We start from the raw sequence: 11572 nt of genomic DNA on the forward strand, positions 1-11572 counted from the left end.
CATGCAAGAAGATGTGGAGGTCCCGCTTATCCTAGGGAGACCTTTCCTGGCTACCGGGAAAGCAATGATTGATGTCCAACAAGGACAACTCAGCCTTAGGATACAAGATGAGGAGATAATTTTTAAAATGTCTGATGCTATGAAACATGCACCCTCTAGTGATGATTCTTGTTTTATGATTGATGCCATTGAATTGACAATTGATGAATGCTTCCAGGTAAGTAGAATAACTGATCCTCTTGAACTCTGCCTCCAGCAGGGAGAACTTGAAGAAACAGAAAATAAAAAAATAAACCTCATGATAGCATACCTGAATGATAAGCCTCAATTCAAGGGAAAGGGGTTTCTTAAATTAGAGAACTTAGGCAAATTGCCCGGACCATCAGGTAAGCCATCACCCCAAGAACCCCCCACCCTTGAACTGAAGCAATTACCATCCCATTTAGAGTATGCTTTCCTTGAGGAACCATCAGATCTCCCCGTGATAATTTCCGCAGCACTGAATCCCTTACAAAGAGAAAAATTATTAAGAGTGCTGCGGGAACACAAAAATGCTATAGCTTGGAAGGTAGAAGATATCAAAGGCATTAATCCATCAATCTGCACTCACAGAATTTTGATGGAAGAGGACAGCAAGCCTTCCGTTCAGCCCCAAAGGCGCCTGAATCCCAACATGAAAGAAGTGGTAAAGGCTGAAATAATTAAGTTGTTAGATGCTGGGATCATTTATCCTATTTCTGATAGTTCTTGGGTAAGCCCTGTGCAAGTTGTGCCCAAAAAAGGGGGTACGACTGTTGTTCCAAATGAGAAAAATGAACTCATCCCTACTAGAACCATTACCGGATGGCGTGTGTGTATTGACTATAGAAAATTAAATGAAGCCACCCGGAAGGACCATTTCCCTCTCCCATTTATGGATCAAATGTTGGAGAGGCTAGCCGGGCATGAGTATTATTGTTTCTTGGATGGATATTCAGGGTATAACCAGATACCAATTGCACCAGAAGATCAAGAAAAGACCACTTTTACTTGCCCATATGGAACCTTTGCATACCGAAGGATGCCCTTTGGGTTATGCAATGCCCCAGCAACCTTTCAGCGATGTATGATGTCTATATTTTCTGATATGGTTGAAAAATTTATTGAGATCTTCATGGATGATTTTTCAGTTTTTGGCTCTTCATTTGATGCATGTTTGAATAATCTGGAACAGGTGCTTACTAGATGTAAAGAAACACATCTTGTGTTGAATTGGGAGAAATGTCATTTTATGGTGCAAGAAGGCATAGTGCTTGGACACAAGATCTCTCAAAGAGGTATAGAAGTCGACAAGGCCAAGGTGGAGGCAATTGAAAAATTACCAACCCCAACATCTATTCGTTCTTTGAGAAGTTTCTTAGGACATGTCGGATTCTATAGAAGGTTTATTAAAGATTTCTCAAAAATTTCCAAGCCATTATCTACCTTGCTTCAGAAAGAAGTGCCTTTTGAATTTTCAACTGAATGTCTTCATGCTTTCAACATCTTGAAAGACAAATTGATCCATGCACCTATCATGATAGCACCAGATTGGACCCTCCCATTTGAATTGATGTGTGATGCGAGTGATTTTGCTATAGGAGCTGTTTTAGGACAAAGAATGAACAAACATTTTCAGCCAATTTACTATGCTAGCAGAACCTTGACTGGACCCCAACTCAATTACACCACCACAGAAAAGGAGCTGTTAGCAGTAATATTTGCACTTGATAAGTTTCGTTCATATCTGATATTATCCAAGGTTGTTGTCCACACAGATCACTCGGCATTAAGGCACTTGCTTACCAAGCAAAACTCAAAACCAAGACTGATCAGGTGGATCCTTTTATTGCAAGAGTTTGACATTGAGATTAGAGACCTGAAGGGTGCTGCAAACCTGGCTGCTGACCATCTCTCCCGGTTGGACACGGTAAGCTCAAAAGAGGAGATAACCAGCAACATTCGAGAAGAATTTCCGGATGAGCAGTTGTACTCAATACAGAAATACTCATATCCTTGGTATGCTGATTTTGCTAATTATCTAGCTGCACAAGTCCTTCCTCCTAACCTTTCATATCAACAGAAAAAGAAATTCTTTTCTGATGTAAAATACTATCTGTGGGAGGAACCCTTTTTGTATAAATTGTGTGCAGATCAGATCATAAGGAGATGTGTCCCCGAGGAGGAGATGGAGTCGGTACTCCAATTTTGCCATGATAAAGAAGCAGGAGGTCATTTTGGAGCTAGTCGCACGGCAGCCAAGGTTTTGCAATCAGGTTTTTATTGGCCCACACTCTTCAAAGATGCCCATCGGTATGTGTCCACATGTGACAAATGCCAAAGATCGGGAAACATTTCCCGACGGAATGAAATGCCCCTTTCCAATATTTTAATCTGTGAAATCTTTGATGTTTGGGGTATAGATTTCATGGGACCTTTCCCGAATTCTTTTGGGAATAAGTACATCCTCGTTGCAGTTGACTATGTATCCAAATGGGTAGAAGCCATGGCTTTACCCACAAATGACTCAAGAAGGGTAGTACACTTCCTAAAGAAGCTATTCTCCCGATTTGGCACTCCGCGAGCTATAATTAGTGATAGGGGAACTCACTTCTGCAATAGCCAATTTGAGAGGTTAATGCAGAAATATGGAATTACACATAAATTAGCTACCCCTTATCACCCTCAAACCAGTGGCCAAGTGGAGTTGGCTAACAGGGAACTCAAAAGAATTCTGGAAAAGACTGTAGCATCCACCAGAAAAGATTGGTCCATCAAATTAGATGATGCATTATGGGCATACAGAACTGCATTTAAGACACCTATTGGCATGTCCCCCTACAGATTGGTCTTTGGTAAAGCATGCCATTTACCAGTTGAATTGGAACACAAGGCCTATTGGGCTCTTAAATTCTTAAATTTTGACATTCAGGCCACAGGGGCTAAAAGGCGGTTGCAATTGAATGAATTGGATGAATTCAGACTTACCACCTATGAGAATGCCAAAGTTTATAAAGAAAGAATAAAAAACTGGCATGATAAGAACTTGCTGAGACGGGACTTTTATGTGGGCCAACAGGTATTGTTATATAATTCCCGTCTCCGCTTGTTTCCAGGTAAGCTGAGATCCAGGTGGTCTGGACCCTTTACCATTTCACAGGTTTTTCCCCATGGGGCTATAGAACTCACCCACCCAGTTCAGGGCACGTTTAAAGTAAATGGTCAGCGCCTGAAACCATATTTAATGGGCAGTACTGTACCCCCTCCATCCACTGTTTATCTAGATAACCAATAATCTCTTATGCTTGCTCATGAACAAGTTAAGGAATCTTTTTGTCATTTATCTTTTTAGAATATTAGTTAGTAAAATAAAGATCTTTTTCTCAAAATTCCAATTCTTTAAGGACTCAGTTCATCATTTTCTTTTCTTCAGTTTGCTCTAGCAAGTGTGACTCCCTAACACTACGAACATTGAGGACAATGTTCATCTCAAGTGTGGGGGAGTGAGCCCGAGGCTAGGGTATGGGGGTTGAAACCATGCACCTCATGCACCCCAACACACATATGCAAGCAATGACATCACAAAAAAAAAAAAAAAAAAAAAAAAAAAAAAGACTGGAACCCCTCAAGTTCATTACTATTTATTTGATGATTTTTTTTAAGAAGGAATTCAATGAGTTGAGGGAGACTGATGTACTTGTTAAGTTTTTATTCTTGTAAATGACCCAATTTGATTTATGCAGGAGAAAAGGGGAGCTGAATATGCCTTTCAGCATGACTAGCCCTAACTTCCTTCATGTGTATGGAAGCCCTTGATTTCATTGTTAATGGTCAAGAGAGCTAGTGCACATCTGAAGTGCTAATTCTTGAGGTTCAATAATTGCAAAGAAGGACAAAAGCCCAAATTGACTCCGCTATTCTGAGCTGAATAGTAAAACTAGCAGCTTAGAACATGAGTCCTATTTACCTACCTCAAACAAGTGACCAGTGTGAGATGGAGCATAAGATGCACTCACACCAAAAAAAAAAAAAAAAAAAGAGAGAAAAGTGTGAGATGGAGCATAAAATGCACTCACACTGAAAAGAAAAAAAAAAGAGAAAAAAAAAAAAAAGGTGAGATGGAGCATAAAATGCACTCACCCTTAGAAATAAGTAATTGTGGTGACAATCGAGGTTCAAAGGGGCACTCTAAAGTTGAACTCTCATTGAGATTTAGTTACAGATGTGAAACTCAGTGAAATTTGATTATTAACCTTGACAATTAAAGAGCTGATTTATATATGAATTAGGAGTGAAGGCTAGACTATGATGAAATTCATATTCTCCTTTCCTCGGATCTGATACATATCTTAAATGGTAATTTACAAGAATAAGAGTTAAGCACTTACAAAAGTTCCCCGACTACTCAATGCATTTCTATCTTAAAAAGTTCACCAGGTAAATGGTGAGAACAGAAGGGGGGAATGTTAAGTTTATGGCTGATGTCTTTGCTTGAGGACAAGCAAAAGCTTAAGTGTGGGGGTATTTGATGAACTTACAATTTATCTATATTTTATGAGGTTTTTGCATGAAATTTTATAATGGTTTAATTAAATTTTTGCCGTATTTTAGCTTGATTGCAAGAAAGATTTCAGGGGGAGCCAAATCAACAAAAAGAAGGCAAAAGCAAGAAAAGAAAACCCAAAAATTTATCAAGTTCAGCCCGGCCCAGCCATGAGAGCAAGAGAATTTCATTCGGCCCAAGAAGAGCAAGTGAAACTCTTTGGAAAATCCAAGGGAAGAAGCCTAGCTATGAGGAGAATTCGGCCCAGCAAGGAAGGCCCATTTTTAGCCCAAATAACAGCCTAGAGTGTAGCCCACATGAGCTCAAAAGCAAGCTAAGTTGTAGCCCAAATAGCAGCCCAAAGGGAGCTAGGGGCGGCAACTTCTAGGAGTTTCTTGAAGAGAAGGAGGGAGCACTCTAGAAGGTTCATGAGGGGTGTAATACACCCCATTCTAGAGGCTTCAAGAAGGGGCAAGAGCCCCCTTGAAAAACTATATAAGGAGGCCTCTAGGAGGGGAGAAAGTTGTTCAATTGCTTGAGAGAAAGGCTCTCCCACTCTTAGAGGTTCAGCCACCTTGAGAGAAGAGAAGAGAAGAAGGCTAGGCGCAAGGAAGAAGAAGAAGAAGGGCTGAAGGAAGTTCAAGACAAGCAAGCTAGAAGAAGAAGGTGAGTTCGAATTGAGGGATTGTGATTCAAAGATTTTTTGTAATAAATCATTTGTAGTTTCATTCTCTTTTGATTTGAATTCAGTTTCTTAGTTATATGTTCTTTCTTCTTTCTCCTTGTTTCCATTCTTCCTTGATGTATTTCAGCTTGTAAAATTTCAGTTCAGCAATCTAATTCTTTTTGATTCATTCAAATGATCATGCATTGTACTTGAAGTTTCTTGAATAAGGGTGTGATTGCAGATCAATTCGGCCAACTAACCTTCAAAACTCAGATCTGAATTCTCAGATCTGAGATTGCAAGATCTGAATTGCTTGAAAGAGAATTCAGATCTGCAAATTTCAGATTGGGCGAATTAATCTACAGCTTGGAATTCCTAGAGTGCTTGAGAGAGACTCTAGGAATTCAGATCTACTATTCAAGAACTGAATTGAGTGCAAGGTTAGAGATAACTTGCACAATTCAGTTGGTGATCAATTCAGATTTGAATTGATGCCTTAGAAGTGTTTGAAGAAATGCATGCATGGGGATTAGATTCTTGCTAGAGATAGAAGAACCGTCACTCATGCATAGGATGAACATGCGCTTGAGAGAGGCTGTTCATGACCTTGGGGTTTCATCAAACCAAGGCTCAATCATGATTCATTCGAATGATCCAAATTGATAGATTGCTGAATTCTGAGATTGACATTTACTGCTTACTCTTCTAACCTGAATTGAAGGCAATTGGACCAATGATTTAGATAGATTTTAATTTAGGATTTCTTAGCATTCATTAGAGTTTTGATTTATTTGTTGATCAGATAAGAAATGTTCAATTTAGTATTGGTAATTGTTTCCTAAATCCTCGTGGGAACGATACTTCACTCACTACTTTATTACTTGAACGGCTAGTGCACTTGCTAGTGTCACAATGAGCCACACATCAGAGAGCTCTGGACCAAAATATACATGGAATAACAAAAGGGACAAGGAAGCAAATATTAAAAAAAAACTTGGCAGGGGTCTGCATAATATAGAGTGGAGAGAAAATTTCCCTAATGCAAAAGTTGTAGTCTTCTCAAACCATGGATCAAACCATCTTCCAATCTGGCTGGATACAAACCCAATAATTTTAAAATCAGGAAACCTTTCAAATTTGAAGAAATGCGGCTTACCCACAAAACTGTAAAGAGGTTATCAAAAAAGCTTGGGATGAGAAACACAATTACTATTCCGATTTCATTGTCCCCAAAAATGTGGAAATTTAAGTAGAATTCTGAGAAAATGAAACAAAAAAGAATTCAGAAAAGTTTAGTTGTACATTGAAAATCTCTGAGGGGAGCTCAATCTTGAAAGGGAAAAAAATGGTCCAATTATGATCAAGAAAAAGTAAACCAAATTGAAAAACAATTAGATGAGTGGATAAGAAGGGAAGAGATCATGTTGGCACAAAAAGCAAGGGTTATTTGGATTAATTTTGGGGATATAAATACAATGTTTTTCCATAATCAAACAATTAGAAGGAGAGCAAAAAATAGAATTTTGAAGCTGAAAAAATGAAATGGGAGAGTGGGATAGAAGGACAAGAAAATATCCAAAATATTATGGAAAATCATTTCCAAAAAATCTATTCATCTTCTTTTCGTACTGATATGGAAATAGCTCTACAAGGCATCCAAGCTATAATAAATGAAGCAACCAATGAAAACCTAGAAAAGAATGTCTCTGAAGAGGAGATTAAGGAAGCCTTGTTCCAAATGGCTCCCAGAAAAGCCATGTGACCAAATGGATTCTGCAACCTCTTTTTTCAATCCTTTTGGGAGATAGTAAAAGAAGATGTAGTAAGGGATGTAAAATGTTTCTTTAACTCAAGAGAGATGAGCAGCTAGGGCTGTTCATAAGAAGGCCCAACCCGACCAAACCGACCAACCAGGACCGACCCAACCCGAGTCGGCCAGGTTATCTTCAGCACCGGTAGATTTCGGTTTTCTTGTGTAAAACCGAAATCGACCCGAATTGAACCGACTTAGTAGTTAGTAATTAGTTCCTACTTCCTAGTTAGTAATTACGACCTACTTAGTTTCTACTTAACTAAGTTGTCTCTATCCTAATTACAACCTAACTTAATTTCTAGTCTTCTAGTTAAGAATAACATTAATGGCAAGTATTGTAATACAACTAGACAAGCAATTTTTTTTGGAAAAGTGTAAAGAAAAGAATCTAAAGATCCTAGTTTCTATGGTCTTTTACACCAAATAGGCAACCAATTACAATTAAAATTATGTGTCATTTTTTACTTAGATTATAAGGTTTCTTGAAATATACAAATTCCAATCTTCTTTCTATAATACAGTTTGACTTTCTATTTTCTTGATAACTTCTATTCTAAGTTTCTAACTTGGTCCTCCCCCATTATTGTAGTTGAGTTTCTGTCAAGCATGGTTGAACTTAGAGCCGAAACCGGTCCAAACTGACCCAACCCGACTCAAACCGATCAGGTCGATTTTGCTTAACACTAGGTCGGTTTCGATTTCAAGTTCAGGTAACCTGACCAGGTCGGGTCGGTTGGAAAAACCTCAGAAAACCGGCCCAACCCGACCCGTGAACAGCTCTATGAACAATAGTCTCAACTCAACTTTCATAGCCCTAATCCCAAAAATCAGAAGTCTTGAAAATGCATCCCAGTTTAGGCCAATCAGTCTTTGTAATTTTGTGTATAAAATAATTGCAAAAATTTTAGTAAACAGAATGAAACCAATTTTAAATGATATCATTTCAGAAAACCAAAGTGCCTTTATCCCTGGGAAAACCATTTCTGACAACATTTCAATTGCTCATTAAGTGATGCAATATATTATCCATACAAAAGCAAAAAATGCTTCATGGAAATTAAGTTAGACATGAGCAAAGCCTATGATAGAGTTGAATGGGATTTCCTAAAGTTAACTTTGTAGAAAATGGGCTTTGGTAATAAATTTATTATGTGGATCATGAAGTGTGTATCTACAGCTACCTACCAGCTCTTAGTAAATGGCTCCCCATCAAGAAAAATTTACCCCCAAAGAGGTTTAAGACAAGGAGATTCCCTGTCTCTGTATCTTTTCCTCTCATGCTCAGAAGTTTTCTCAGCCACCATTAAGCAAAAAGTGGCCCAAAATGACCTCTCTGGAATCAAAATCTGCAACCAAGCTCCAACAATTTCTCATTTGTTTTTTGTAGATGACAGTTACTTTTTCTCTAAGGCAAATCTTAAGGAAGCTAGTGCTCTGTGGAAGCCATCTCCCTTTTTGAAAGAGCCTCTAGGCAACAAGTGAATTATCAAAAATCTAAAGTTTTCTTTAGTAAAAGCATGCATCCTAAATTTAAAAAGATGGTTTCCAATGTGCTTAAAGTTAAAAAAGTAGACAAGCCTTCCATTTATTTAGGAATTCACCCTCTTGTTAATAGAAATAAAAACCAAACTTTTGAACACCTTTCTGAGAGGGTATCAAACAAAGCCAAAGGTTGGAGGGGATCTCTGCTCTCTCAAGCAGGAAAAGAGGTCATATTGAAGTCTGTCCTGATTGCAATTCCAACCTATTGTATGTCTTGTTTCCTACTCCCAAAGAGCATTTGCAATTCCTTGACAAAAAGCCAAAAATCCTTCTAGTGGGGAGATCAAGAGGGAAAGAGGAAAATAAGATGGGTAAATTGTAAGCAAATCCGCAAAAACAAAACAAATGGGGGGTTAGATTTCAAAGATCCCAAATAAGATGGAGGCTTGTTTCTGATACTACAAGCTTATGGGCATTGGGGATGGAGGAGTGTTCTAGAAGGAAAAAAAATCCTAGAATAGGGTACCTGTTGGAGGGTGGGTAGCGAAACCAATATCAAAGTCTAGGAGGATGCTTGGATACCAGACATAAGTGGGTTCAAACTAATAGGACCAAGGCATCAAAATATTGAGAACCTTAAGGTGTTTGACCTAATAAACCAAGACAATAGAAGGTGGAATGTTGAATTGATTAACTTCATTATGCCTTCTACCTTTGCTCAAAAAATCTTAAACATTGAGATTACTACAAACCCCTAGGGTGATAAATTAAATATGGATAGGCAGTAAAAATGGTAAATTCTCAGTCCGATCAGCTTACTACCTAGCTAAGCAAATGCAAGAAGAAAATTCATAGATCACTGTAGACTCCATGCAAAATAAAAAATTTTGGAATCCTGTGTGAAAAGTTCCAATTGAACCAAAAATCAAGCAATTCTTATGGAGATGCTGCTTAAATGGTTTAGTAGTCAAAGAAAATCTTATTAAGAGAGGTTTAGGAGAATCCAATATATGTGAAAGATGTGGAAAATAACTTGAATCCATTCTTCATGCATTGCTCCTATGTGATAAATCTAAATGCATCTGGTTGGGTTCAGGTGTTGGTATCAATCCAAGATATAGTCAAACCTTTCCAAAATACAAAGATTGGCTAATGCAGATCTTTCTTAAATTAGAAAAAAGTCCAATAGGAAAAACTAGCAGATATTGCTCTAACCTTATGGGGAATATGGAAAGACAAAATTTTGTTTTATTTTAAAATAAAAATCCAAAACCCTTTGTAGTTATCTCTCACATTTACAGGTCAATAGCGGAAAGATATCATCTCTGGTAGCAAAGATTAGGAAGCTCTTCCAAGACTAGTCAAAGAAAGAAGAATTGTTTTTGGACTCCACCAGATCAAGGCCTTATGAAAATTAATATTGATGGTGGTTTTTTGGAGTCATCTAGACATGCTTCTTTTGGTTTCATTCTTAGAGATCATTTGGGTTGCTGCTGGGGTGCAGCTTATGGGCCGGTTAAAGCTTCATCACCTTAGAAGCTAAAGCTCTCTTAGAAGCAGTTGTTTTTGCAAACAAGCTAAACAAATCATATCTTTGTATTGAATTGGACTATGAATACTTAGTAAAAATGCTAAATGATTCGGAAGGTTGTGTGGACCCGAACATCCTCTTTTGCTGCAAGGATATTAAAGAAATTACATCAAGAAACTTCAGAGTTCAATTTTTCCTGAGGGAAGCAAACCAAATGCGGTTTCTCTGGATGTTTTGAATCTAGTTTTGCAAGTCCTTTTTGTCTTTCAAATGTTATTAATTTGGACTTAAGTTTTTGTGATCGTTTGCAGTAGCTAGTTTTTTTTTTTTTTTGAGTAGTTTAGTTGTTTTTTTTTTCTATTTTTTCGTGTTTCTTTGCCTGTCATAGATGTATCTCTCTTTCTCTATTCTTTAATGAAATGTTCTCAGTTTATCACACAAAAAAAAAATTATTACTTTAAGGGGGCATTTTTTTTTTTGGATTTTGAGAGGGGGAGTGTTGGTCATTGGGATTTTGGTTCCCACTGACTAAGAATCCCATGTTCTGTTTTCATATTTATGTGGGGACTAGGGAAAGTTTACCCATCTCCTAGGTGGGTGAATAACTTTCCCACCTAATGGGAAAGTTGCCAATAGTTGAATGGGGCAAAAATACCCTTTCAATAATAAATTTTTATGGTTAAAATGGTCATTGCCTTATTTACATAAGAAATAAAAGAACGCGGGTAAATGTTTCCCAGAAAAAACTTACCCAAGTAATTGCATTAACCCAAATAAATAGCTTATCGAAAAATGAATAGAGCCTAAGATTTAACCAAAATATCACAATTAAATTAAAAAATCACATTTGATAACTCTAACTGATTTGCGAAAAAGACCGCTTTCCACGGAGCTTTGTCACACAAGAGGAGAGCATGCACAGTGGTTTCTAAATCTTTTTCGCATCTCTCTCAGGAATCTCCATCAAACTAGGCCCCTAAGAAGTTTTTTTTCCTAATTGCAATTCTATCTAAGGTGCATCTCCATAGGAATTGTTTGATTTTAAGCTCAATAGGCAGCTTCCAAAGAAGATTCCAATACCCTCTCTCTAAGCTTGGGTTTGTCATACTCAGAACATTCTCCTCCTGAAGGGACTTAGCTATAAGTAAATCGATTTAATTGAAAGTTTGCCATTTTTACTCCCAACCAAAATCAACTTCTCTGGCCATTGGTTAACAAATAGCTCCAAATTCAGAAGCTATAGCTAAACTGAACAAATTAAAGATATTGTCTTCATCCCAATTCCTTCAGTTTTGATCAATGAGCCCAATAACTTTAATTGATTGGGAGTTTTCATCCCTAGGGCCCATGGGCCTAAATCCCTCCAAATCTATGATCCAAAGGTCATCCTAAACTTGTACATCTAAGCCACTACTGATTTTCCAATACACATTACCTTCTATTATCTTTCTTCCAACCAAATTACTTCACCAGCCCCAATAAGGGTTACTTCTTAGAGGAGCTTGAAGAAAGCTTGAT

This window comes from Nelumbo lutea, chromosome 2 (assembly GCF_056320005.1).
Source record: "Nelumbo lutea isolate HS-2025 chromosome 2, American lotus-T2T, whole genome shotgun sequence".
Lineage (NCBI taxonomy): Eukaryota > Viridiplantae > Streptophyta > Magnoliopsida > Proteales > Nelumbonaceae > Nelumbo > Nelumbo lutea.